At 41.7% G+C, this 27,550-nt stretch overlaps 1 pseudogene across 1 annotated transcript in view; it reads right to left on the bottom strand.

Moving 5' to 3' along the window:
- Positions 1-27,550, bottom strand: part of LOC143601826 (myosin-6-like) — a 31,293-nt pseudogene that overhangs the window by 400 nt on the left and 3,343 nt on the right. Inside the window, exons 2-35 of the transcript XR_013147726.1 lie at positions 25,098-25,355; positions 24,875-25,020; positions 24,635-24,791; positions 24,500-24,558; positions 24,253-24,412; positions 24,037-24,186; positions 23,832-23,968; positions 23,490-23,636; positions 23,206-23,307; positions 22,980-23,037; positions 22,782-22,883; positions 22,611-22,648; positions 22,408-22,534; positions 22,164-22,334; positions 21,954-22,085; positions 21,737-21,846; positions 15,905-15,965; positions 15,628-15,805; positions 15,321-15,526; positions 14,694-14,813; positions 14,233-14,331; positions 13,866-14,069; positions 12,962-13,101; positions 12,767-12,878; positions 12,319-12,348; positions 2,118-2,195; positions 1,876-2,046; positions 1,655-1,801; positions 1,375-1,556; positions 1,120-1,245; positions 597-667; positions 412-511; positions 234-347; positions 81-161 (exon numbers count right to left, since the gene is read on the bottom strand). The product of XR_013147726.1 is annotated as a myosin-6-like (transcript). The remainder of the gene's footprint in view (positions 1-80; positions 162-233; positions 348-411; positions 512-596; positions 668-1,119; positions 1,246-1,374; positions 1,557-1,654; positions 1,802-1,875; positions 2,047-2,117; positions 2,196-12,318; positions 12,349-12,766; positions 12,879-12,961; positions 13,102-13,865; positions 14,070-14,232; positions 14,332-14,693; positions 14,814-15,320; positions 15,527-15,627; positions 15,806-15,904; positions 15,966-21,736; positions 21,847-21,953; positions 22,086-22,163; positions 22,335-22,407; positions 22,535-22,610; positions 22,649-22,781; positions 22,884-22,979; positions 23,038-23,205; positions 23,308-23,489; positions 23,637-23,831; positions 23,969-24,036; positions 24,187-24,252; positions 24,413-24,499; positions 24,559-24,634; positions 24,792-24,874; positions 25,021-25,097; positions 25,356-27,550) is intronic.

The raw sequence follows: 27,550 nt of genomic DNA, 5'->3' as shown, positions 1-27,550 counted from the left end.
GTTAAATGAAACAGGCCCGTAATTAATATACAAAAACGTAATCTGATTAATCATAATTATAACTTTGAATTGGAACTTACATCTGGAGATACAGTCCGGGTGTCATAGTTGTCATCCTGATATAGTGTGCATATTCTATACAGTTGCTGGACGCTTAGTATCTACATCATCAAGTCCGTATCAGAAAGAAATACAAATGTGTGTGGGAGAGACAGAGAGAGAGGGAGACGTACGGGGCATAGATCGTTAATGATTTCATCACATGATATTCTGTATTTCTGATGTATAACCAAGAAGCCAACAGCTTGTCTAATATGCTTAACTTCATCCCAAGCTGAGCCCAAATACTGCAATACAAGAAAACTCTTCACCTCATTATATGCATGACTTACAAAATAATATTATATATACCTCTTGTTTTTCCTGACAACACCACAGCTCCAACTCTGCTAACCCGGCTTTAACATATTCTCCATTGCTGAAGGTACAACACTCACGGCGAAGAAGAAGACTGCAAGCACAGTGATTAAATGCAAAGTTAAACTTTAAATCATGAAACATGCTGGGGAAGACAAAGCAAAGTGGAGTGAGCTCACCTGTTAAATAGTTGTACATTAATATATGAGAAAATTTGAGTAAATATCTTCTCAACAATTATCGGTGGCACCTGAAATGTAACTGCCATAAGTAATCTAACATACACGCACACATATATTTATTCAAATTGCGAGATGATTGAAATGTAATGTTTCTTCATCTCTTATGAAAATTGAAAAAAACAAACAAACAAACAAACAAACGAACAAATTTTGTTTATGTTACCTGCACGGCTACAGATGTGTAGGTAAACAGAATTAAAAAAGCATATGAAAGAAATAGTTTGATCGTTTTTATGATATGCATTTGTATGTAAGAAGTAAATTTTTTAACATGTCTGAACATTGATTTAAAAAAACCTAGATGATTTAGATTGCTGCTTTTGTTCTCACAATAATTGGTCATTGGTGTTCATTAATGAACCTCACCCTGCATATATATACTGTACAATTATATAAACACACACATATGTGTGTGTGTGTAGAGACAGAGCAAAAAAGAAGCAATGGATAAGGTACTTACAAAATTTTCTTTTAGTGTATTAAGGAGAGTGTTTAGGCAGTCAATAATGCCTTGCCAGTGATTTGATTGTGAATCTTTGCTGATCAACCGCCCAGATCGTACCACTCCCTTTGATGCCCGTGGTGCCTGAATAGAAAAAGAAACTCATGCATGTTGACATTTGATTTCCACCAATTTACTAATAAAAGTCACCCATATTGTAACATATTTATTTATAAAAGGAGCTCACAGGAAGATGAAATGAAGTTCAACTACCTGAATACATAAAGTGAGGAATAACGCCAGCTCTTTTTCAAGTTGTCACGGATAATACCGTACATTTTCTCTACATACGCCATTAATTGTTGTTTGAAAAGCAAGGCAGGATATTTGGCTTCCACTTCACGTACTACCTCAACTGCAGCAAGGTGCGCAGAAGACGGGGATGACCGAAATCCCTGAAAAAGGTAGCAAGTTACAATGCCGAGGTGGCACAAAGTGTAACTTCAATACTATCCACATATTTTCAATAATAAGATTAAGTAACGAATAATACCATAGTCATTCTTCCAAATAGTGAAGTTGAAGGTGAAGGTTTACGAACCGAACTTGAACCATCTGGTTTAATACTCCTTTGGAGTAAGAACAACAAAGTAGATGCATTTGATAACCAATACTCCATGTGTTCATTATTATCTTGATACTGAAATAGGAATATGCATTTATTATAAATTGGATAAATCTCAATTTACAGCGTTGTGCTTTGAGGAAAAATACCTCAATTGCTGAACCAATCATCTGAATAACACGATCAAAGAGACCAGCTCTTTCAGCTTCAAAAGATTTCCATTGTAAAATGCATTTGTATATAGTAAAAGCTGCAACAGGTTTGCCTTCACTAAATCCAATGTCTTTGATTACACATTCCATAAGAACATTAACATTCTCCTACAACAACATTCAAGTTTAAACAAGCATAATATTATGATCAAATTAAGTAGCAAAAAGAAAGGACATACATGCTGATGATCTATTGATGGTCTTTTAGCATTGCTGTCAAATTCAGTAGTAAAATTTCTAGCAGGTGTTTGTGGCTCCTGCAAATATACATGATAAGTAAATGTCCAAGCTTTACATATATTGATATAAAAATAACGTATAACATATATGAAGAGGTAGGTCCCAGCAGAGGCGGTTAGGACCCGCAAGACTTCCTTAAAAGGAGACGTCTGCGCAGTTGAACACGCAAGACTCCTTAAACGGACGTCTGCGCAGTTGAACCCGCAGACTTCACCATAGGGACGTCTGCGCCGCGACCTACCAAACCTGCAGGACCCACCACGCTCAGAGTTGTGACGACCTCACATGCGGTACGCAAGCTGGTCCCGCAGGAAATGCCTCCCTATGGTTTCCAAGTATCCCCTGTTCCCGCAGGTGCGGATACCCGCCATTAGGGACTGGCCACCCGCGCAACATGGCTACACGCATAAGGCTCAGACTCATAATAATTCTGTGGTCACCTGAAGAAGGAATGAGCAAAGCCGGGAACATTCCCGCATAAAGGCGGGAGGGGGAAAACTCCCGCCTAAATGAGCCAGTCCGTATAATAATGGAGGATCTTTTGTGTGATACCTGACGAGGTATGGACAAAAGATCTGACCAACGATACGACAGCTCACTGACAGCAGCATGGCAGACAACACGCCACAGCACTGTGACCAATAGCCGCCGCCTGCTCACCAACTCCTGCCATATCACGTGCCTAGCCTGTAGTTGGTGGAAAAGGAAAAGTGAACAGCACGCCTGGTCACTGTCAGCCGCTACCTATCCACCAATTACCAGCAGAGCACGTGCGTAGGCCACAGTTGGCAGAGTAATAGGCCGGCTAAACCTCCTTGGAAACCCACCTTCGGCTATAAAAGACATCAAATGGTAATATCATTTCATCATCTAATATCTTGTATAATTTACCTGATAACTGCTCTAGTATTAATAACATACTTTATATTCAAAAGAGTAATATAGACTGATTCTCACGCCGGAGGGTGGTCACAAGGAGGAACCCCCCCCCCCTTTCTTAGTGACGAGCTCACGGTGTCTGTTTTGCAGGTTATCGGAAGAACCATCTTGCCGGAATTAACCCCTCGTGGGAAACGTCTATCTAACCCTCAGGTTACTCGTAATCTGTCAGGGTTCGACTGGTGTTTCTTCATTGGCGCCATCTGTGCATAAAGCTAGAACTTTATTTTTCTCCAGTTTTTTCAAAACTTCTGGAAAGATGGTTAAGGATACTCCGGCCCCAAAACCGAGTAACCAAGAGACTCCGGTAATTATGACCCCAGCTATAAGGGGGAATACCAAGTACACAAACTTTACGAACACTACCCCAGCTACCCAAGCCGGGGCAAGTGAAGTAAATAATCAGACACTGGGATTCACCGATACCCAGTTAGAAAATCAACAGACGAGGCTCCCCTGCCAAACACTCGATGAGGTTAAAGCGTGGGCCGAAGCACGTCAAAAAGAGTTCCAAGTTGAGTTGGATGAACGTTTACGTTCAATCCAACAAGTGGAAGAATTCGAGTACGATGATGATTCGGAGGAATCCGAGGAAGATGCGAACCCTCGTCATAGGGCGAAAGGGAAGCGTAAAGAAACGGATTCCCAACCGAGAAGGCGTTTTGGAGAAGCATTCAGTCCAATAAACGTGGGCAACAGCCCACGGGACTTCTCCAAAACATTCACGCCAACTGCGGCAAGGGCGGGAACGTCCAAATTCGCAAGGGACATTGCGGAAGCAATCGCCCCAAGAAGTGCCAAACAAATGTCTAACATAGGCACGTACGATGGTATTTCTGACCCTGACGATCACTTGAACAGATTCATCGCGGGGGCGACCGTCAGTAACTGGACGGAACCCACGTGATGTTATATGTTCCAAATGACGCTGGTCGGGGCAGCTAGAGCGTGGTTCGACCGTCTGCCGGTCCACCACATCTACGATTGGGCAGACTTCCAACAGAAGTTCAGCCAACACTTTAGTCAGCAAAGAAAGTACACTGAGGAGCAGTGGACAATCCTCAAGTGCGTCCGAGAGGACGAAGAATCTTTGCCTGACTACATCACTCGCTTCAACTCGAAGAAGCTAAGCCTGGGCAACGTTAGCGAAGATCTCGTTCGCAGCCGCTTTCATCCAGGGCGCAAACGACCCGGAACTCATCCGCACCCTGACGGGCAAAGATGGCATGCCATCCACATGGGATGCCATCATGACCGCAGCTAAACGCTTTGCGGAAACCGAGAGGCAACCGGGTAGAGATCTTCCACAGAGCACGAACCTCTACACCCAGAAGACGAGGGAAAACAACGTCCTTACCGCCCGATTAAACAAAAAGCGGAAGTTGGGCATTTGGCAGTCAAGGGTAAACTTTGACACCCCGTCCGGTTTCCAACACCGGTTGGGCGGAAGAGACAACATGAAACCAGAGAAGAACTCCAGGTGTACGCCACTCACAAAGAGTGTGACCGAGATATTCGCCACGGAGGAGCTCCCGTGGCCAAAGGCTCCGTTTATCCGGCATCGCCACAACGCCGATCGGAGAAAGTATTGTGATTTTCACAAAGTCAAAGGCCACAACACTGAAGAATGCTTAGACGTAAAGGACTTGGTCGAAGCATTTGTCAAGGATGGGACACTCGCGCACCTTGTGGCGAAGTGAGCGTCGAGCAGGCTGATGCGTGAACCCCACATGGGGAAACGCACGAATAAAAATCGCAGCTTCAACAGAGACTACATACTGCGTAAACAACGAGATCCCGAACAAGATACATGTCGGCTCGATGGTGCTCCCATCCAAGCCACGCCTAATGGGAGCTCAATTACACAGTTTGTATGTAGATCAATTCCAAATTTGTAAAGAAAAGGCCTAGAGCCACTTCTAATGGAGACGATTCTCCTTCAAATTGAAGCTGATGATTTTATATTTGTATTTTATGAACTTTGCACATGAAGATGCCGGTACCCGCTGCATCAAGTGAAGAATCGTTGCGTGGGGAAAGCGGCAAAACCCACACAAACCCAAAAAACGACAGAACCTTCACGCAGGTCAGTTAAAGGGGAAAGGTTCAGTCATCCCACTATGTGAAAGTGCCGGTATATCCGCATGAATCCTGGTAGAGGAAGCTGAACACTAACCTATTAACAACCACGCGTTGAACGGTCGATTCGAACACTAATGCCGGTATTCACCGCATCAAGTGAAGAATCGTTGCGTGGGGATGGCGGCAAAACCCGCATAAACCCAGGGAATGACAAGGCCTTCATGCAAGACAGTTAAAGGGGAAGAGTTCAGCCATCCCACTATGTGAAAGTGCCGGTATACCCGCATGAATCCTGGTAGCGGAGGCTGAACACTAACTCATTAACAACCGCGCGTCGAACGGTTAAAAGTCATTCTGAAAGGATAAGGAAAAACCTACGCGCAGGTCAGACATAGGTAAAGTTTAGCCATCCTACCAAGTGCAAGTGCCAGTCCTATCCGCACACGCACAAAGGGGGAAGCAAAACTTCAACCTACTGTCAACCAAATTCAAGGTTAACTTATTCTAAACACTTGGGAAATCGCTAATTTAAACTAAGTATGCAAGTCATATAAGGTTTATAAAGCAATGAACCCAAAGGAAATAACAGTCTTATCCATAAAAAGATTTGTATTTCACAAAGATATATTACAAAGAATGGCTGGGTAACTACCCGCCTACAAAACAAAATCTAGTCTATCCTAGCAGCGGGAAGGGATCTTCAGAATCAAGCTTCAGGACCACTTCCACTTGGACCCGCCCCATCAGTGGAGCGTGGCGGTTCAAGGAAAGCCTTGAGGATAGCAAGTCCATCATCAGCAGCAGCGACTTCCTTCACCTTCTCCACTACCGGATGCGGGAAGGCGGCATATTGGTTCACCGCTTGGTCATATGCGGCTTCGGTGTCCGCATCGAACAAAGGGAAGTTGGAAGGCGGGACGCCTTTCTCAACGAACCCTAGGCCAAGCAGGAAGCCGGCCTTTTCCCCATCCTCATGAGAAGCGTTGAGGGCTGCGCTCATGGCATCATCGTAAGTAGTCTCTGAGAAGACCCGATGCACAACCTACAAAGAAAATACAAGTGTCAAACACCTTTTCTATGAACAAAGGAAAGCGTGAAGACGTAAAGCTAAACATACCTGAGACAACGCTTCTCGAAGAAGCCACTCCTTGGCAACCAGAGCTTCTTGGAGGGCGGCTTGAGCTTGGGTGCAGGCGCGTTCGGCTTCGCTTTTGTTAAGGTTGGCAAGTAGCACTTCCTTTGCGGCAGCCTCTTCGACGCCCTTAAGCTTCCGCTCGGTATGGTCAAGCACGCCCCTCTGGTCCAAGATCTCCTGGAGCTTCTTGGCATCTTCCATCGCCAAGGCATCATGAGCACGTTGGAGAGCCTCTAATTTGGCCTTGAGCTCCTCGTTCTCCACGCGTAAAGGCTCAGCAACGGCTTCAGCCTTGGTGGCCCTCTCGGTTGCGTTCCTCGCAGTCTCCTTAGCCAGCCGAAGCTGTTCGTTAACAGCTTGGGCAGCCTTGGAGCGGGCCTCGAGTCGCGCTTGAACCTCAACCTCGAGGGCCTTGAAGGCCTTCTCCTTCTCCGCCGCAGCTGCGGCCAACTGTTGGTTCTCCTCCCGCAGAGCCCGCGCTTGAGATACTTCCTTGGCGCGAGCTGCTTTCAACTTGTCGTTTTCACGACAAAGCAGCTCGACGCGTGGCTGCATCCGGGCCAGGAGAACCCGAAGCTCATTGGTTAGCCTACCCTCCTGGTAGCTAGCCATGGCTTCCCCCAACGCACCATGGGGAGCAGCGTGGCGAGCCCATTCCACGCACTCCACAGGGGTACGAAGGGTTGTTCCTCGGCGGATGTTCCATCGCGGAACATACACTTCATTGGAATCCGACACTGCAAAAGAAACAAAGCAGTTAGGAAAAGATGAAGAAAAAATATAAAGGCTAAAAGAACCCTACGCACCTGTAGGGTCGATCACAGGCCGATAGCCACCGAACCCATCGCCTGAACCTAAGGGAAATCCATCCAAAAGGTCGGGCAGATGGGAAGGTGACAAAGATTGGCGATAAGCCCTGCGCGTACCTGATGGGCCGGCCGTCGTTGCCGGTGGCGGAGGCATAGTAGCGGCCGCCGTGGTCGCCATTGCCGCCGCAGAATCTGCAGCAATCGTAACCGCCGGCTCGGTGAAAGATGCTGTAAAAATCGCACTTACCACCGGCGGTGACGTCATCTCGGCTGGAACAGTCGGCTCAGAGTGAGCAACTGACCCAGCGGAAGCAGGCGCGGACGCCTGGGTCGTCGCCTCAGGTAGGCTGACCGAGCCTACCGTCATCGGCGGAGAGGTACTCCTCTGCGCTCCACCCTGGAATGCGTCAACATCCACGCCTGCACAAGAAGATAAGTGTTTCAATAAATTTATAAAGTGATAAATCTACAAAGATAAGAAGGATGTTTGTACTTACGGGTTCTCTTGAGCTTGAACGTACGGACGGGCGGGGACGAACCCGATGGAGCCGGTCTCTTGATGCCGGTCACCGTCGTCGTCATTGGCTCTCCGGAGGGAACAGTCGTAGCCTCCGGAGTAGTGGTCTTCTCACCACCGGGGTTCCCCGCCACCTCTTCGTTATCTGACTCAGTGTCAGATAGGAGCACTGGGTCGGCTGTGGAGGCCGCCTTCTCCTTCCCTTTCCCACCGGCAGCCCTCTTCTTCCGCACCAGCGGAGGACCATCTGCGGATTCCTCAGAAGAAGACAGGATGTCAGGAATTCCAGCAGCGGGTACAGCATTGAGGGGTGGAGGAGAGAATAACGCCTTACCTGGCCGCCGGTGGCTCAGGATCTCGTGGCCCAGCGGATAGACCTCCACAAACCGATCCGCTGTTTGTTCCAGGATGGGCAACTCGTGCTCGTCTAGAGCACGAGTACCCACCCGCACGGGACCGTCAGCTTCCCGCGGGTACAGGAGCGACTCCAAATCGTTCCCCTCTGAAAGAAAAGAAACAGTTAGAAGACAAACTCATATCAGCAAGAAAGAAAAGACATACCATAAGGAATAGAATTCAAACCGTATTCGAGAAGGATGGGAAACCGAGACGCCTCCTTCCATACCCGGCTCATCCCCAGCATCACCATCCCGGACTCCGGAAACCGGTAAACCGGAGACTGGACCCGAGATATCTTCGCGAACCATTCCGCCTCCTGGTAGTTGGAAGCGTGAAGGCTCGGAAGCGCTTGCCCCTTCTTAAACTTCATGGCAATGGGGATGGCGCGGGCAGAAATGTAGAAGAACTCCCGCTTCCACGATCGGAGACTGCGCTCGGTCGCGCAAATCTTCAAACCCTTGATCCGGGTTGTCAGGGTGTACCACCCCTGGATGCACCTCCAAGTATAGAAGGTCATCAGGCGGTCCACATAGGGCTCAATGTCCAGAATTCGGCACACCCACTCGAAGTGCCGAACCTTGGCAATCGCCATCGGATGCACCTCGGTCAGGTGCACACCGTGCCTCTCCAGGACACGGTACACAAACTTTGTCAATGGGAACCTAAGGTTCCCATAAACAAAGAATGCAGCATATACCCCGATCTTGCCACTGGGGGCATCGTACACAGTCTGCTGAGGTTCAGGAAACTCAGGCTCAAGAGACTCAAGCATGAATTTCCTGACAACATACTGGTACAGATCGATAGGTAGAGCACACTGGCACTCGCCAGCAGTACTCCTATCGTCGGCTACAGCTTCAGCATCATGAGAAGACATATTGCAGAGGAAGAAGAAACGATTTCGGAGGAATGCTCAATTAAATAAGAGAGTATTCACCAGAAATCGCCTTAGAAATGAAGAGAAGTGAAGATGTGAATTACAAAGGATCCTCTCCCCCTTTATATAGGGATCGCAATTAATGCGATGAATTTAATACGGAGGAGAGAGAAATTGAAGGTGCAATGAAACCGTGACATGTGGCACCAGGCAAGCTGGCAACAGCTGTTGAAAGGACGACTGAATTTAATTTAGCGGCCACGCGCCCGGAAAATCGCGCCCACGCGCCGTAAAAAGCGTCTGGAATGACCATATAATGTCACGTCGCCATAACTTCCAGCACGTCCTGACACGTCCTGACACAGTCAGAAGAAACCGTCGCACGACGACTGTTCTTATCCTTTCACCAACTCTTCAAATTTCAAATATTCAAAAAAGATTCGAAAAGTAAGCGGGAAAAACCCCTCACCCTGGCTATCCAGTTGTCCATAAGACGGCTGCGGGTACAGTGTTAAGGCAAAACCCTTCACATACCTTGCACCCGCAGGGAACGGAAACCGGAAAAACCCAATTATAAAGCCGGGTGCGGGTACAGTGTTAAGGCAAAACCCTTCACATACCTAGCACCCGCAGGGAACGGAAACCGGAAATACCCAATTATGAAGCCGGGTGCGGGTACAGTGTTAAGGCAAAACCCTTCACATACCTAGCACCCGCAGGGAACGGAAACCGGAAAAAACCCAATTATAAAGCCGGGTGCGGGTACAGTGTTAAGGCAAAACCCTTCACATACCTAGCACCCGCAGGGAACGGAAACCGGAAATACCCAATTATGAAGCCGGGTGCGGGTACAGTGTTAAGGCAAAACCCTTCACATACCTAGCACCCGCAGGGAACGGAAACCGGAAAAAACCCAATTATAAAGCCGGGTCCGGGTACAGTGTTAAGGCAAAACCCTTCACATACCTAGCACCCGCAGGGAACGGAAACCGGAAATACCCAATTATGAAGCCGGGTGCGGGTACAGTGTTAAGGCAAAACCCTTCACATACCTAGCACCCGCAGGGAACGGAAACCGGAAAAAACCCGACTATAAAGCCGGGTGCGGGTACAGTGTTAAGGCAAAACCCTTCACATACCTAGCACCCGCAGGGAAGTGAAGCCGAGAAAATCTTGGCATTCCACCCAACTACAAAATGGGCACAGGTACAGTGTTAAGGCAAAACCCTTCACATACCTAGCACCCACAGGGAAGTGAAGCCGAAAAAATCTTGGCATTCCACCCAACTACAAAATAGGCACAGGTACAGTGTTAAGGCAAAACCCTTCAAATACCTAGCACCCACAGGGAAGTGAAGCCTAGAAAATCTTGGCATTCCACCCAACTACAAAACGGGCACAGGTACAGTGTTAAGGCAAAACCCTCCACATACCTAACACCCGTAAAAAGTCATACCTCGGCACCCAATTGTAAGTCGGGCGCGGGTACAGTGTTAAGGCAAAACCTTTCACATACCTAGCACCCGCAGGGGATTAAACGCCAGGAACACCTCGGCAACCATAAGTCAGGTGCGGGTAAAGTGTTAAGGCAAAACCCTTCACGCACCTAGCCCTGCAGGGATTTAACGCCAGGGATACCTTGGGAGTAAAGTAACTAATAAGACGAAGTGCGGGTACAGCGTCAAGGCAAAACCCTTCGCATACCGAGCACTCCATGGGAATTGAAACCAAGAAGGATCTTCTGGGCCATGCTTGCAGAAACGGGATTAAACATCCCCGCATAGCGGGAACGTCAAGAACTAGATTGTTTGAAACTTCAGGATGGAATTGGTGGTTATAACATGATTGATCACTATGTTCAAAACCACCAAGACCTCATGGAGAATCTACACAAAAGGTTCTAAACGCTCCTGACTTGCGGGGAGGTTACAGACCTATCCGCATCATCCCAGAGATCAAGCAGAACATTGGGAAATTCTGCGTGACATTGGGAAACCCGTGGGTAAGACTTCCCGCGGAAAACCCATAAAACTAAACCCTTTTCAAAAACCCCTTGCTTAAGTCCAAAAGTTCACCTCACTTTATTAAACATTCATGAGAAGAACATTGGACTGGGGGGACTTGAAGAGGTAGGTCCCAGCAGAGGCGGTTAGGACCCGCAAGACTTCCTTAAAAGGAGACGTCTGCGCAGTTGAACACGCAAGACTCCTTAAACGGACGTCTGCGCAGTTGAACCCGCAGACTTCACCATAGGGACGTCTGCGCCGCGACCTACCAAACCTGCAGGACCCACCACGCTCAGAGTTGTGACGACCTCACATGCGGTACGCAAGCTGGTCCCGCAGGAAATGCCTCCCTATGGTTTCCAAGTATCCCCTGTTCCCGCAGGTGCGGATACCCGCCATTAGGGACTGGCCACCCGCGCAGCATGGCTACACGCATAAGGCTCAGACTCATAATAATTCAGTGGTCACCTGAAGAAGGAATGAGCAAAGCCGGGAACATTCCCGCATAAAGGCGGGAGGGGGAAAACTCCCGCCTAAATGAGCCAGTCCGTATAATAATGGAGGATCTTTTGTGTGATACCTGACGAGGTATGGACAAAAGATCTGACCAACGATACGACAGCTCACTGACAGCAGCATGGCAGACAACACGCCACAGCACTGTGACCAATAGCCGCCGCCTGCTCACCAACTCCTGCCATATCACGTGCCTAGCCTGTAGTTGGTGGAAAAGGAAAAGTGAACAGCACGCCTGGTCACTGTCAGCCGCTACCTATCCACCAATTACCAGCAGAGCACGTGCGTAGGCCACAGTTGGCAGAGTAATAGGCCGGCTAAACCTCCTTGGAAACCCACCTTCGGCTATAAAAGACATCAAATGGTAATATCATTTCATCATCTAATATCTTGTATAATTTACCTGATAACTGCTCTAGTATTAATAACATACTTTATATTCAAAAGAGTAATATAGACTGATTCTCACGCCGGAGGGTGGTCACAAGGAGGAACCCCCCCCCCCCCCTTTCTTAGTGACGAGCTCACGGTGTCTGTTTTGCAGGTTATCGGAAGAACCATCTTGCCGGAATTAACCCCTCGTGGGAAACGTCTATCTAACCCTCAGGTTACTCGTAATCTGTCAGGGTTCGACTGGTGTTTCTTCAATATAAGAAAGAAGAAAAGTTAATTTTATTAACAAGATGATACGTGTATATATATACAGAGGTGATCCACAATTTCAGGATCTTAGCTATTGACTAGGAACTAATCTAAAACTAACTGCAGTTCAAAATACAAATTCAAATACAATTAAGTGGAGGGAAAGAATATTCAATTGTTATTGAGTTGTTCGGTTAATATAACATTGGTTTATGTACCTCGTTTCCAAAGTGACTGTTTGTCATGCTCTGCAGGAAGAAGTTACATCATTAGTTTAGTAAACGTGTTGAAAGTCACTCAAAGTAATTTTTTTAATGCATAGAAACTCCAAATCCAGTTGAAAGAAGGATTAATTTCATATATACCCTTGCAAATTTGAAAATTTTCATATACACCCAACCAAAACTAAAAATATCACATATATAAAATGGGTAAATAAAGAAATATAAATTAAAAATGAGCGCATGTGAAATTTTTAAGTTTTAGAAAAATAAGGGTAAAATGGTCATTTTACTAAATTGTTTGGGTATATTTGAGATTTTAACTACTTTGTAAGGACATATATGATATTATTAGTTTTGCATGGGCATATATGATATTTTCCAAGTTTTTAGAGGCATAGATGAAATTGCCCCTATCGATAATAACAATCCAATGGGAGTACACCTTAGTTTCAGGAGTCTGTGGATATTCTGCCACAGGTGCAGCAGTTACAGAAAGTGCCTTCTGTCGAAGAGCTTGATTCTCATATGCCATGTCAGAAACCTTTTCTTGTAGACTGAATGAGGAGACACAGTGAGTATTTAAAAATGAAAAGTTAAACAATGAGCAAGAATATAAACTTAAAATGATCGGGCAAACCTTTGCATAGCAGTTTTTAGCTCAATAATTTTTGTCTCAAACTCCAGAGCTTGGTTCAACCTCTCCTCACTGAGTTTGTTTGATTCTTCATATTTTTTCTCTGTGTCGTCTATTTTCTTCTCTAGAGAACTAACTAAAGCCTGGATTGTTTATCAAACAAATTATTGCTTCAAGTATAAAAAACAGCCACATAACGCAGAGAAACAATTTAAAACGAGTAAAGTTGACCTGCAAACATTCTGTCCATGTAGTCAAATTATAAAATATTGATTGGATAAATATGATTTGAACTCATTTGATCCATTCCCCTTTTAGCTAGTTTTTTTATATAACTTGTTTTAGTTTTAGAACAAATACACCTCAAATCAACCACTTTAGATGTAAATGAATCAAAAGTGAATCTTGACAATTTAGAGGTGGTCAAATTATAAACCTGATGGAATACTTATGCTTGGAAAAACAATATTATCATCATCATCGTACTCAGTATATCCCACCAATAGCAAAGCTATGGTAGGGTCTGAGGAGGGTAAGATATAGACAGCCTTACCTCTACCCCGTAGGAATAGAGAGGCTGCTTCCGGTGAGACCCCCGGCTCGATAGTAGTTTTGCATCAAGCCTTGGACATAAGGCAGGCGCATAATAATAATTTAGAAGTTTAAACTTTGAATAAACAATTTAGAAGTTTGAATGCGTTAAAAGAGTCTTTGTGACAGTTTGGCCCATTTAATTTGATTGGTTCCCCTTTGAGCTTGTTATTTGTATTTAACCTGTTTTAGATAACCTACAACTTAAATAAAACCAATTTACAAGTAAATGAATCAAAATTATCACCTATACATAAAACTCCAGCTCATTAAAAGTGAATTTTGAAAATTAGTCGGTAAACTGGAGCCAACTTACCTTGAGTTTCTGATTTTCAGAAGCAAGCTTATTTGTGAACTCATGGTCAACAACTGAGACCTTGTGGATGACTGGGACTGCCGTTTTGGCAATTTCACGTTCCTTCATGAGCAACATTTTAGTTTCTTTGAATTGAAGTTGCATATCCTGCAAAGCAGATTGTAGTTTTGTGTTTTCTTGTGTTTTGGCTTCTTCCATGTCAGACTGCAAAATAACAGTCATTGTTACATTGTAGGGAAACCTATCCAAAAGAACTTCAATTTGATTTAACTTAAGCTCATAATATGTATCATCTAAGAGTCAAGCTACCCTTAAACGCTTAATTATAGAGTTTACTTACAACACAAAGCTCATTAATTAATCTTACCCTTAAACGCTTCTCAAGCTGCAGTCTCCAAGTCAGATCCTCAACTTGCTTTTCTAGTTTATTCTTAGCAGCATGTAGAGCATCATTTTCATTTGCAGCCTACATCCAAATATCAGGATGCAGGAGTAAATACAAAATACTAATATATGTATACCATATAAATGACTAGAACTATATTGTATAAACTGTTTAGAAGGAAGTAGTGGTGGCAAAATGAGTGGTTTGGGTAACCGATCTTGATAAAACGGGTAATTTTGGCCAGGATTGAAACAGGTTCAGTTGAACCGATACAATCTTTGCCCAATATTTTAACTGCTTTATAAATAACTAGGAAATCAAATATGATTACAAAAATAATAGTATGAAAAATGGATATAGAAGATTTTCTGGATTAAGAATACACTCTAGATGGCTTTTATCTCGTTCAGTCTGTTTCTTGTTAAGATAATTTTTTTATTTACCCTCTTAAGTCTTCGAAGCTCTTTACGAGCAACCTTTCCCCTCCATGCACATTGTATAGTAATCGCTTCCTTCTTTGACTTGATGAAGTGCAAACGGGCCAAGAACTTGCGACAATGGCTCTGAGGTAAAAAAAAATGAGTGAATTATTTATACAAATGTCAGATTCAGGTTAAATAAATGCCACCTCAAATTTCCAATTTTGTGGTTCTAAAATGCTAATATAAAAAGTTTAAATAAACCCAACATACAGAACTATGAGAGAAAATAAGATTTTTGAACATCCGGTTAAAAAAATAGAGGTGATAAGATGAGGTTGTGTAGGTTGGGTAAAACAGTTAAGCTAAAACAGTTATGTCCAAAAGTTGTAAACTTTCTATAGATGATCAGTGTCTCAAATTAACTAGTAAAATTGTAATACTTTTATAAAAAAAAAGGATTTCACTGCTTTATGCACCAGGAATACACTTTTGGAAACTTTCAACCCATCATTTAAAGCTAATTTCTTTTAATTTACCATTATACCCATTTGACCCGTTATAAGTACATGGTTAATATTTACATATGCAACATTAGCCATCATATTAGATTTATAGCAATCATAAACATTTGGGAAAGAGTTACAAGACCTGAATGAGGATTGATGCTTTTGTCTGCCTTTTAAAACAAAGTTCATTACGTGCAGCCATTCCCCGTAAAGCTGTTTGGATTAAAACAGCTGAAAACTGAAGCTCTTTATAAGCTTTCCTTGCAAGATGCATTCGCAAATTACTCTGAATCCTTAAACTAGAAGCTTCTCTCCTCATGCTTTCATAAACTTCACGAGCCAGTTCTCCTATTCACAAAATAAAAAATAAAAAAGTGACCAAATATCAACATAGTTTGAACTATCTAAAAGAACAAATTAACTTAACATATTCATAAACAAAACAATACCTCGGCAAACAGATTGAATTTGCAAAGCAGCACGTTTTAACAATATAAAATGTTTCCTAGCGATAAACGAGCGCACTTTTCTTTGAATAATGCTAGCTGATCTACCTAACACCTCTGTCCGGCGTGCATCAAGCTCTGCCATCTGCCCGGCCCTTAGAAAAAGCTTTGTTTTGCCAATCTGTGTGTAACATAATAACAAACATGCAAATATGTAACTGTTAAATGACATATTCTATATATGAAAGCTTTCAACAAATGGTATATAAATCCATCTAACCTGATAGCCTTCAAGTCCAGCCTTCTTTAGAAGCCTCTTGCAAGCACGAATTTCATCACTACTATTATAAGTTAGTTAAAAAAGGCCTAAGCTCAAGTATTCATAGAATAGTAAACAAGACCAGAGGTTGTAAGTGGTCAAAATGGTTCAGGTCAAAATTACCTAAAACACTTTTCGAAAATCGTCCACGGTTTTGAAATAATAAATCAGGAGGTGTAAGCAATCAAGGTATACTTTGGGAGACTTTTGATCCGCTGGATAGCCGTGTGCATGAAACCGATCCAAAAAACCAAAAGAAAACTGAGCCGAAAAACTGAAGCAGTGAAGCCAAACAAAAACTGATGATTTGATTTTATGTTTCTGTAAAAACTGAGCATTCTGTTATGTTGTGGTCTCCGATCCATCATGGGTCGGGTCCGGTTTAGACGAATAGACAGAATTAGGAGATTAAGCTGTTTGAGTTTTGGCCAAGCCCAAAAGCTCTAATCAGGCCCAGTTTAGTTAAAGGGTTAAACCCTAATTGTCTAGTCTATATATTCTCTCCTGTACTTGTAAGTTGGTATCACTCAATAATAAGAAAACCCTAGTTATCGACAGTGGACGTAGGTCATACACCGTGACCGAACCACTTAAATCCTTGTGTCTCTTTCGTTTATTCTTTCGGTTTTACTATTGTATTCGTGTTTGTGTGTGACTCCGAACCTAACAATTGGCATCAGAGCCTGGTTCTCGATTATACACACAGTTCCGCCGCCGCTGCTCCGCTGCTACAGTTCCACCGCCGCTGCTACAGTACCGCTGCCGCTGCTACAGTACCGCCGCCGCTACAGTACCGCCGCCGCTACAGTCCGCCGCCGCTGATTAGGGTTCCGCAGCTGCTGGTTCGTTTTTTCTGATCAGTTTCCAGTCCTTTTATTCCTTGGGTAGTTTGGTTGTTTGCTGTAATCAAAACTCAGTTTGGATAATGGCTGAGGACGGAAAGATCAAGATTGAGAAGTTTGATGGTCAGGATTTTGGATGGTGGAAAATGCAAATTGAGGATTTGCTATGTCAGAAAGACTTAATGGAAGCACTAGAAGAGAGGAAACCGGAAAGTATGAAAGATGATGAGTGGAAGGTACTTGACAGAAAAGCCATAGCTGTTATTAGACTCTCACTAGCTAAGAATGTGGCATTCAATATTGTAAATGAAACTACCACGTATGGTCTTATGAAAGCCTTGTCAAATATGTATGAAAAGCCTTCTGCATCAAACAAGGTATTTCTGATTAGACAGCTAGTTAACACCAGAATGAAGGAAGGGGCATCTGTTACCTCTCATGTTAATGACTTCAACACTATTATTTCTCGTTTGTCTTCTGTTGATATCAAGTTTGATGATGAAGTTCAAGCGTTACTCTTGTTATCCTCGTTACCCGAAAGTTGGTCAGGGACTGTTACTGCAGTTAGTAGTTCTTCTGGGAATACTAAGCTTACTTTTGAAGGAGTCCGGGATTTGATTTTAGGGGAGGACATAAGAAGAAGGAATTCTGGTGAGACATCTAGTTCTATATTGAGCACCGAAGGGAGAGGTAGGAGAAGAGAGAAAGGTAATGGCAGGGGTAGGTCAAAGTCTAGAAGAAGAAGTCAGTTAAAGCCCAGAAAAGACATTGAGTGTTGGAATTGCAAAGAAATGGGGCATTTCAGAAACCAATGCCCTAACCCCTCAATTTCAAAAGAAAAGAAAGAATCTAAGAAGGAAGTTAATCTGGCCACCGGTTCAGATGATTCAGAAGGTTCAGAAGAGACTCTTATCTGCTGTGTTGAAGAATCAACAGATTCATGGATTATGGATTCTGGTGCATCTTTTCATGCCACTTATAGCACGAAGAAGATGAAGAATCTCCGAACAGGTAATTTTGGTAAAGTTCGTTTGGCTAATAATCATGCTGTTGATATCACGGGGATGGGGGATATTGAACTAAAAACTTCATTGGGCACCTCATGGACTCTAAAGGATGTTCGGGTCGTTCCTAGCCTTAGAAGAAAGCTAATTTCTGTTGGGCAGTTAGATGACCAAGGATATGATGTTATGTTTGGTGGGGGTAAATGGAAAGTTGTGAAAGGGAATCTTGTGATCGCCAGAGGTAAAAAGAAGGGCACTTTATACATGGTTGAAATTCCAGCTGATGGGGTAAATGCAGTGACCAGTGGACCGAGTCAGTCTAGTTTGTGGCACCAACGACTCGGCCACATGAGTGAAAAAGGGATGAAAATGCTCGTTGCTAGAGGAAAAATTCCAGAACTGAAGAAGGTTGAATCTGAATTTTGTGAACCATGTGTTTTCGGTAAAAAGAAGAAAGTATCTTTTGTGAAGACCGGAAAACAACCGAAAGCTCAGAAATTGGAGCTTATTCACTCTGATGTCTATGGACCAACTTCAGTCTCTTCTTTGGGAGGATCGCACTATTATGTCACCTTCATTGATGATTCGACACGCAAGGTATGGGTTTACTTTCTTAAAAATAAATCTGATGTTTTTGATACTTTTAAGAAATGGAAAACTGCTGTTGAATTGGAAACTGATTTGAAGGTGAAATGCTTGAAGTCGGATAACGGTGGTGAATACGTTAGCAAAGAATTCCGTGATTATTGTGAAGAGTACGGTATTCGGATGATCTTTACAGTCCCTGGCACTCCTCAACAAAATGGAGTGGCAGAACGAACGAACAGGACGTTAAATGAAAGGGCAAGTATGAGACTTAATGCCGGGCTTCCAAAGACGTTCTGGGCAGATGCAGTTAACACTGCAGCTTATTTAATTAACCGGGGATTGTCAGTACCGTTGGGTTTCAAGACACCAGAAGAAGAGTGGAAAGGTAAAGCTGCAGATTATAAGCATTTGAAAGTCTTTGGGTGTAGCGCTTATGACCTAGTGAAAAATGACAAGCTTGATGCTAAAGCTAAAAAATATGTTTTCATTGGATATGGGTCAAACGAAATGGGCTACAGGCTTTGGGATTTAGAAAGCAGAAAAGTAGTCAGAAGCAAGCATGCAACTTTTAATGAGGCTGAGTTATACAAAGATAGAAACACTTCAAAATCAAGGGTTCAGAAAGAGCAGGTTGAATATGAAATTGATGCTCAGAAAAAGACAGTTGAGTCAGCTACCGAACCCGAGACAGAAACTGAAGAAACCGCAGTTCCTGAATTTGAAGATGATGATATTGGTGGAAATGAAGAGTCAGAGGGAGTCTCTGACAGTGGGAGTTCAGAGTCTGAGGATGAACAGTCTCCACAAGAACCTGACCCGCCTCAGCACTGGGTTAGGAGGTCCACCAGAGTTTCTAAACAGCCGGTACGTTACAAACCTTCAGTTAATTATCTCCTTTTAACTGAAAATGGTGAGCCAGAGAGTTATTATGAAGCACTTAAGTTGAAAGATTCGCTCCAGTGGGAGCATGCTATGAAGGAGGAGATGAACTCTTTGAGTAAAAACCAGACATGGGTTTTAACCAAGTTTCCACCAGATAAAAGAGTTCTACAGAATAAATGGGTCTATAGAGTCAAGGAAGAACATGATGGGTCTAAACGATACAAAGCTCGTTTAGTGGTCAAGGGTTTCCAGCAAAAGAAGGGAATTGATTATAATGAAATATTCTCTCCAGTTGTGAAGATGACCACCATCAAATTGATCTTAAGTATTGTTGCTGCAGAAAATTTACATCTAGAGCAATTAGATGTTAAGACAGCATTTTTACATGGTGATCTTGACGAGGAGATCTATATGGCACAACCTGAGGGATTTCAGGTTGCCGGGAAAGAAAAATGGGTCTGCAAATTGAAGAAAAGCTTGTATGGTCTGAAGCAGGCACCTAGGCAATGGTACCTAAAGTTTGATGATTTTATGGTGAGAACTGGGTACAAGAAATGCGAGGCCGACCATTGCTGCTACTTAAAGAAGTTTAAAGGCTCATATATCATTCTACTTCTTTATGTAGATGATATGTTAATTGCAGGATCTGATATGAAGGAGATTCGCAAGTTGAAGAAACAGTTGTCTGATGAATTTGAGATGAAAGATCTTGGTCCAGCCAAACAGATTTTGGGGATGAGTATATCCAGAAAGAAAGATGGCTCCATAACACTATCCCAAGAGAAATACATAGGGAAAGTGTTAGAAAGATTCAGGATGAATGATGAGAAGACTAAACCGAGAAACACACCTCTGGGAAGTCATTTCAAACTTACCAAAGACCAGTCTCCCAGAACAGAGGAAGAAAGAACAGAGATGGCTAAAGTTCCGTATGCATCTGCTGTTGGCAGTCTCATGTACGCCATGGTTTGTACACGGCCAGACATTGCTCATGCTGTCGGGGTAGTTAGTCGTTTTATGTCGGATCCGGGAAAGGAACATTGGGAAGCGGTGAAATGGTTACTCAGATACTTAAAGGGTACTTCCAGTTTGGGGTTATGTTTTAAGGGGAAGGATACAATTCTCAGGGGTTATTCAGATGCTGATCTGGGTGGATGTAAGAAGACGTTTAAAAGCACTACTGGTTATGTTTTCACAGTTGAGGGAACAGCAGTATGTTGGATGTCCAGACTTCAGAAAAGTGTTGCTTTATCAACCACTGAGGCAGAATATATGGCAGCAGCCGAAGCAAGTAAAGAATTAGTATGGTTGAGAACTTTTCTTGAAGAGTTGGGAAAGAAACAGGCAGAGTTCTTCTTATATTGTGACAATGAGAGTGCAGTGAAACTTGCGAAGAATCCAGTCTATCATTCGAAGACTAAGCACATCGGGAGGAGATATCACTTTGTCAGAGATTTGATCAGTGATGGTGTTTTCAGTTTGAAAAATATCTCAGGTGCTAAGAATCCAGCAGATATGTTCACCAAGCCGGTGATGCTGGATAAGCTGAAGCTGTGCAGAGCTTCAGCAGGCCTTCAGGAATAATGTTGAGAAGGCGAAGGGTAACTAGGAGGTGCAAAACCAGATGGGTTTTATTTTACATGTACAAGGCAATGCAGGTGAAGACATTTTACGTCTCCAAATGGGAGCAGGTTGAAATGTTTGACGCATCCAAGTGGTGGTTTAGAGAAGATGTCTCGAAGCCCAAGTGGGAGATTGTTATGTTGTGGTCTCCGATCCATCATGGGTCGGGTCCGGTTTAGACGAATAGACAGAATTAGGAGATTAAGCTGTTTGAGTTTTGGCCAAGCCCAAAAGCTCTAATCAGGCCCAGTTTAGTTAAAGGGTTAAACCCTAATTGTATAGTCTATATATTCTCTCCTGTACTTGTAAGTTGGTATCACTCAATAATAAGAAAACCCTAGTTATCGACAGTGGACGTAGGTCATACACCGTGACCGAACCACTTAAATCCTTGTGTCTCTTTCGTTTATTCTTTCGGTTTTACTATTGTATTCGTGTTTGTGTGTGACTCCGAACCTAACACTTTCGGTTTGGTTTCGGTCTCGCACATAACTATAACCGAACCAAATTTATGTATTTTCAACTTTTAGTTTTCAGTTTGAAGTAATTTATAAGAATCTATAAATAGTGTAACCCAAATATTTTAGCACAGATGTATAATAATCAACTAATTATAATCTAACAAAAGATGTAGGCCAAAAATTCATTTTTTAAAAAGCTTAAAAACCGAAATTTTGGTTCGCTTTGAGCCCAAAACCGTCCCATGCACACCCCTGCCATTTGACTTATATTTGTGTTCTTTTCAGCTATTTTTATTTAACCCCTTTGACCCTTCAAAGTAACATAACCTGGACCGACCCATTCATAAGTAAACGGGTCAAAATTGCCGCCTATAACAAGACCGTTCCACTTACGTTTCATCCAAAACTTCAGGAGCCAAGATGCCAAATCGATCCACAAATTCAGCAAACGGTTTTCTGGTAGGATATCCAGCACAACTTATCCTGATTGCTTCCAAAACTCCCTGAATTATAGCACATGACACGTGTCAACAATATATATGCAGCAACAGTAAAAAGAGTGGAAGAAAATGGACTGGTATGCTTAGCCTCAAGACTGATATATCCTTACCCCACATCGAAGTTGTTGCAGAACATTATGATTTTCAAACATAGCAGGCTTGAGAAGATTGTTAGGCTTTACACAACGTATGTAATGAGGCTCGGTTGAACTCAAAGTTTCAAGAAGTTGCTGCAGTTGTTGCTGAAACCAAATAAGAAAAGATTACTTGAAGTGTGAGTGTCTCTGTGCATGTGTGTGTGTCTGAGAGAGAGAGCATACCTTAAATTGTGTACCAATTGAAGAAAACTTTGATGATTTGGAGGGTTCACCAGATGAAGTAGGAAACAAACTTGCAACAAAGGAACATTTAGAAGCACTCAAGAGTGCTTGATGTTCAGCAACAACATAATCTTTGTTTTTGTCCAGAAACAACTCAGTTTGATATGTGACCTAATGTTAATAGAAACTGCTTTAAGTTATCATTCTCAAACTTAAGAAATATGCATTATTATGCAAAACTTACATCTCCAGCATAATGACAGATTGTGAAGTCAGAACGAGCCAGTTTTGGCTTGGCGAAACGCTTGTGATTCTTAAAGGTTTGGTACAACTTTTGTGAAAATGTTTCATGTGTTGATCTGGGAAACATACTGCACAACAGAAGTAAACGCATACAGAATATGGTAACTTTACGTTATTATATATGAAACTACATGATCAACTTACCAAGCTTCATCAAGAAGAGCTATGATGCCACCAGGTTTCTATGCAGCATAAAGACAATATGTCAGAAGTGAAACCATATGAAACATTTGTACATAATTTATATAACTAAAATACAGATAAGATGTTAATTAAGTGTTTTTATTAGATACGTGAAACATATAAACATTATACCTTCTCAATGAGATCCAAGATATCTTGATTGTCAATAAACTCGATGTAGCTCCAGTTAACTTCTTCTTTTGTATATTCTTCTTGCTCCATTTTGAAGACATGCTGCAAAACAAAAATAGGTTGACCGATAAGTGTGTGTATACTGTCTTTTACATTTTTCAGGAATGGTCTTAAAAAATTTAAATCCACCCATGCAACCTGATTGAAATGTTGTTGAAGTTTCTCGTTTGTCAAATTGATGCAGAATTGCTCAAAGCTGCAAAAAATCCACACTTTGTATAAGATATCATGTTTTAGGTAACTTTCTGGTTAAAAGCTGGATTTTTTTCCCATCTTGCGTGGCATTATGGGAAACACCTAAAAAAGTTATGCCACGTGGCATAGTTGGTCAACAATGACAATAAAAGGCATACCAGTGAAGCACCTGTTTGTCTTGAAGCTCTAAAATCCGTATATGTCAAGCACTCCAATTATGTATTTTGAGTTTAAGTCTTGACCAATTGAGCTGTTAATCCTGTCAACAAGCCTACAATACAAAGTCCCAATAATCAGTTTTTAATGTTTAGATGAACAGCTTTATCTTTTGATTATCAAGTTATTAATGGGTCAAATTATTTCTATGCCAACTATCTACATGCCTCATTTTTCATCAAAATGCAAAATCAAACACTCCTTTAAGCACTTGAAAAACTAGTTGAGTCAGCTTACCAGTCAAATAACCTTGAGTAAACAACTTTTGCTAATGCTTCTCTACTGACAGCAGCCGACTCTGGATCAAGCCATTTGATGATGGTCTCATCTCGTGTTACAATTACACGTTTGCAAAGAGAATTCTCTAAAGCTTTCACATCACACCTGAACAAATCTTACATCATTAGAACATTTAACCCTTCATCTTGCTCATAATAAATGGCTCAGTATCTAACAGTGAGATTCTAATCTATGCATGTGTAATTAGGGTGTGCAAAATCGGTTTCGGACCCAATATTTTTCATCTTTCGGGGTAGATGATCCGCGGTAATATTATTTTTAATGACTTTGATCACTCACATGAAAAGCTCTGCAGCAGTTTTTAGGTGGAACAAAGATTTCTCATCTTTGGGGGTAGAAGAGTCAATTTCCTTTCCTTTTGCAAATTCTATGTTACCCAAATGAAGAATTGCAGCGACGGTTTTAAAAATTGCATCCTGCAAAGATAAACTAAGATGTGGTAGTTCAAACTTTTCATTTTGAGTTTTTGTCTCTTTAAATGTACCTGTTCCTCAAAGTTGGTCCCAACAACATCCATTGCTTTCCTTGTAGCAATGTATTCTTTGCTTTCATCTACCCCGTGTATCTGGTAGCAGTTTGATTGGTTAAGATAATGGAATGTCTTCGGATCTCCCACTTTGTATCTTTTTAGATCCTGGAAGAATAAAAGATGAGATTAATATGAAAAGGACACCAAGAGTAATGAGGAAAGGCTCGTTACTTCTGGCGGTGCAGCACAAAGCATGTAGAAGCAATGATAATTCCTCTCGGGATCTGATAGTTGGCATACACGAGATCTTTCCAGTAAATAAGTTCTAATGGCTGCCCCTGAGATTTGTCCCTTCTGATCAAACTGAATTTCAACAAACTTGCCAAAACGACTGAAGCAATAGCAACAAGCAAATGTCAACAGTGATTGTACAAAATGATATAAATTCAAGGTAATAGCAAAAGAACTTTATTCCCACCTTGAGTTGTTGTTTCTGACAGTTTTAGCATTACCAAAAGCTTCCAAAACAGGGTTGGACTATAAAATAGAGCAAGCAGTAAAGCATGGCAATAGTTTGATTAATAGTTAATATTTAGTTTTAATAAAAAAAAACCTCTAGCACTTTCTGTTCCACACTCCTTTCATCTGTAGAAGCTCTACCTCCTATGTAAGCAAGATACCGCATCAGATGTTTTGTACTCTCGGTTTTACCAGCTCCACTCTCTCCACTAACCAAAATTGACTGACTTATCCCCTCATTCTTCATAACTCTGCACCATAATAACATATATTCACTTTTTTGGCAAATACTAGGTTAATAAAAAGTTAGAACATGTCTGCAATAAAACAGTACCGGTATGCTGCATCTGCAACTGCAAACGGGTGGGGGCTCAATTCTCCAAATGCAGCCCCTTTGTACTGTGCCATCATATGGCTATCATATAAATGTGGCAATCTTGTGAAAGGATTTACAGCTAATAATATGCTCCCCGTATAAGTCTGGTACCACAATTTAAGTTCATTAGGTTCAGTTAACTATATAACAAGTTTGTAGAAAAATAAAAGAATGAACTCACATATATCTCATTAATATCATATCTAGATCTCAAGTTATTTAAGACTCCAGGTTCATGCAAATAAGCCAGCTTTGTCATGTCATCAACTCCACACAGTGGTGCTTCAGCGTCTTTGGGATATACATTTGATGACTTGGCAATTACCGTCTTGCCTGAACTAGAAGCAACCTTGATGTGTTCACCGGTAACCTCGATAACCTCTCCATCTATCCAAGCCTCTTCTGGATCCTCCACCCAGGCAACCGACCCGACTACCACCTACGTTGTGCGTGTATAATTAGCAAATTGAATTCAAAACAATTATCCAGGAAGCAAAATGATTAATAACAATAAGCAGATCCTTATTAACTAATGAGTGCATGTTCAAAACATAATAATATATCTACACCTATTGAATAGATGAAAGAAGCTGTAATAAAGTGAGTTGGCATAATGATAACAACATGCATGCTTGACTAGTATGTTATGAAATTAGACTCTTTTAATACAAATTAATCAATGCAAATGATGAATAACGTGGATTGGACATTTATGATCGATCAGCATCATCTTTAACAATTCATATCAAACAAACAAGCAATCGTACCATTTGATTTGGAATGAAAACCTTGATTTTTGGTGACGACGACGACTCACTGTTTCTTCTTCCTTTCCTTGAGAATTAATTGCTCTGGATTCTATTTTTCATGGAATATATATTGTAATTAAAGACCATATATATATACTAAAATATATAAGTTTTATTTATGGCATGCGATATGTCTCTGGACAGGACACCATGCTCGTATAGGGACTGTTTTTGTCTGTTTGTGTGTTTACGTGCCTAGTCAGGGCCGGCTCTAGCATAAGCTAAGTGAGGCAGGTCATCAGAAACTAGGTTTCCATTTTAATTAGGGCTGTCATAACATGTCAGACAAGACACGATATGACACGTTGACCTGTTGTACTAAACACGACACGATAACTAATCGTGTCATTTTTTTCCAAACACGAATGCGAACATGTTAAATCCTGTTAAGGGATCTGTTTAACCATACAATGAATAATACATGTGTAATGAAACAAAAATTTTCAAAGCAAGCATAAAAGTCTTAGTTAACACATAATCCATAACATATCTGAACCGAAAAACCACAATCCTTAACATATATGAAACAAAAAACCACAAATCGATAACATACTTGAAACAAAAATCATAAAAACAAATCATAACATCCATTAAAAATATAATAGCGGGTCCTATGGGAATTAGTGAAATGTTGAATATAAGTATTACTTTAGGTTTAGGACTTTATGAGTGCATATTTATTTATTTTTTTAAATTAAAAATCTACGCATGTTACTAACAGGTTAACAGGTTTTAACCTGTTAAGACACGAATTTTAACATGTCTTAATCAGTTTGACCTGTTTAAGACACGAAACATGTTAAGCTTAAACCCAAACATGTTAAAACCCGTGTCGTGTTAACAGGTCCATGTCATTAATTGACAGCCCTAATTTTAATGTTCACTTTAGGCCTCCCCAAACATTAAGCCAGCCTAGAAGGTCTATACAACTCATGTATCTACCCTGCTCGTATAGACAGCTTTTCTTTTTTATTTTAATTTTTAACTTTTTTATTAATTAACACTTGTAAATTAAAAAGTATAAAATTTATAAATTAGAATAACAGCCAAAATAGTTATAAATTAAAAACACGTAATTAAAAGTATATATTTTTGTTCCATACTAATTGAACAACCTATAAAAAAACAGGAGAGTTTTGGTTACTGGTCTTCTAAAAGTCTGCATGTGATCTTTTCCGGTAGCCGATGTTCATTCTTCACGCACCACATACAATTAAATCTCACGGACCCCGTTAACCCCAATGTATGACGTTAAAAACCTACACGAGTCGTATAGCATGTATACAAGTGGAAGGTGAAAATATGAAAACAAAAAAAATGAACAAGAACGACGTATTATGGCCTATACGAGGTGTACCGCCCAATACGAGGCATGTCAAAGAGTTATACAGCTTATACAAAGCACATAGTTCGTCCACGAAGAACTATATGAAGCATGTAGGGCCTATACAAAGCATATGGGGCCACGAAAAACTATATGAGACATCATTACCTATACGACTCGTGTAGACCTATATGAGTCGTATAGGCTGCAAATACTATGACTTTGATTTCTTCGTACATATGTCAGACACACAATGTCTATGTGGCCAGTATAGGTCCATACGAGTCGTATAGGCTTGTACATACATCACGAGGGGTGGTGTGTGTATATAACATCCCATGATCTTTATTTATACACTTTTTATTAAAACTTGTAGTGCTTTGCCACCTATCACTCCTCTATTAATCATCAAAGTTTAAACCTAACTAAATCCCTAAGACCATTAATTACCATTTATTTTGTTAATTGACAAGTATTAAATACCTTTTCTAACGACCAACG

Source organism: Bidens hawaiensis, unplaced genomic scaffold (genome assembly GCF_021521415.1).
Source record: "Bidens hawaiensis isolate Kalapana, Puna unplaced genomic scaffold, B.hawaiensis_p1.1 tig00001960_1, whole genome shotgun sequence".
NCBI lineage: Eukaryota > Viridiplantae > Streptophyta > Magnoliopsida > Asterales > Asteraceae > Bidens > Bidens hawaiensis.
This window is presented reverse-complemented; position numbering and strand designations above follow the sequence as displayed.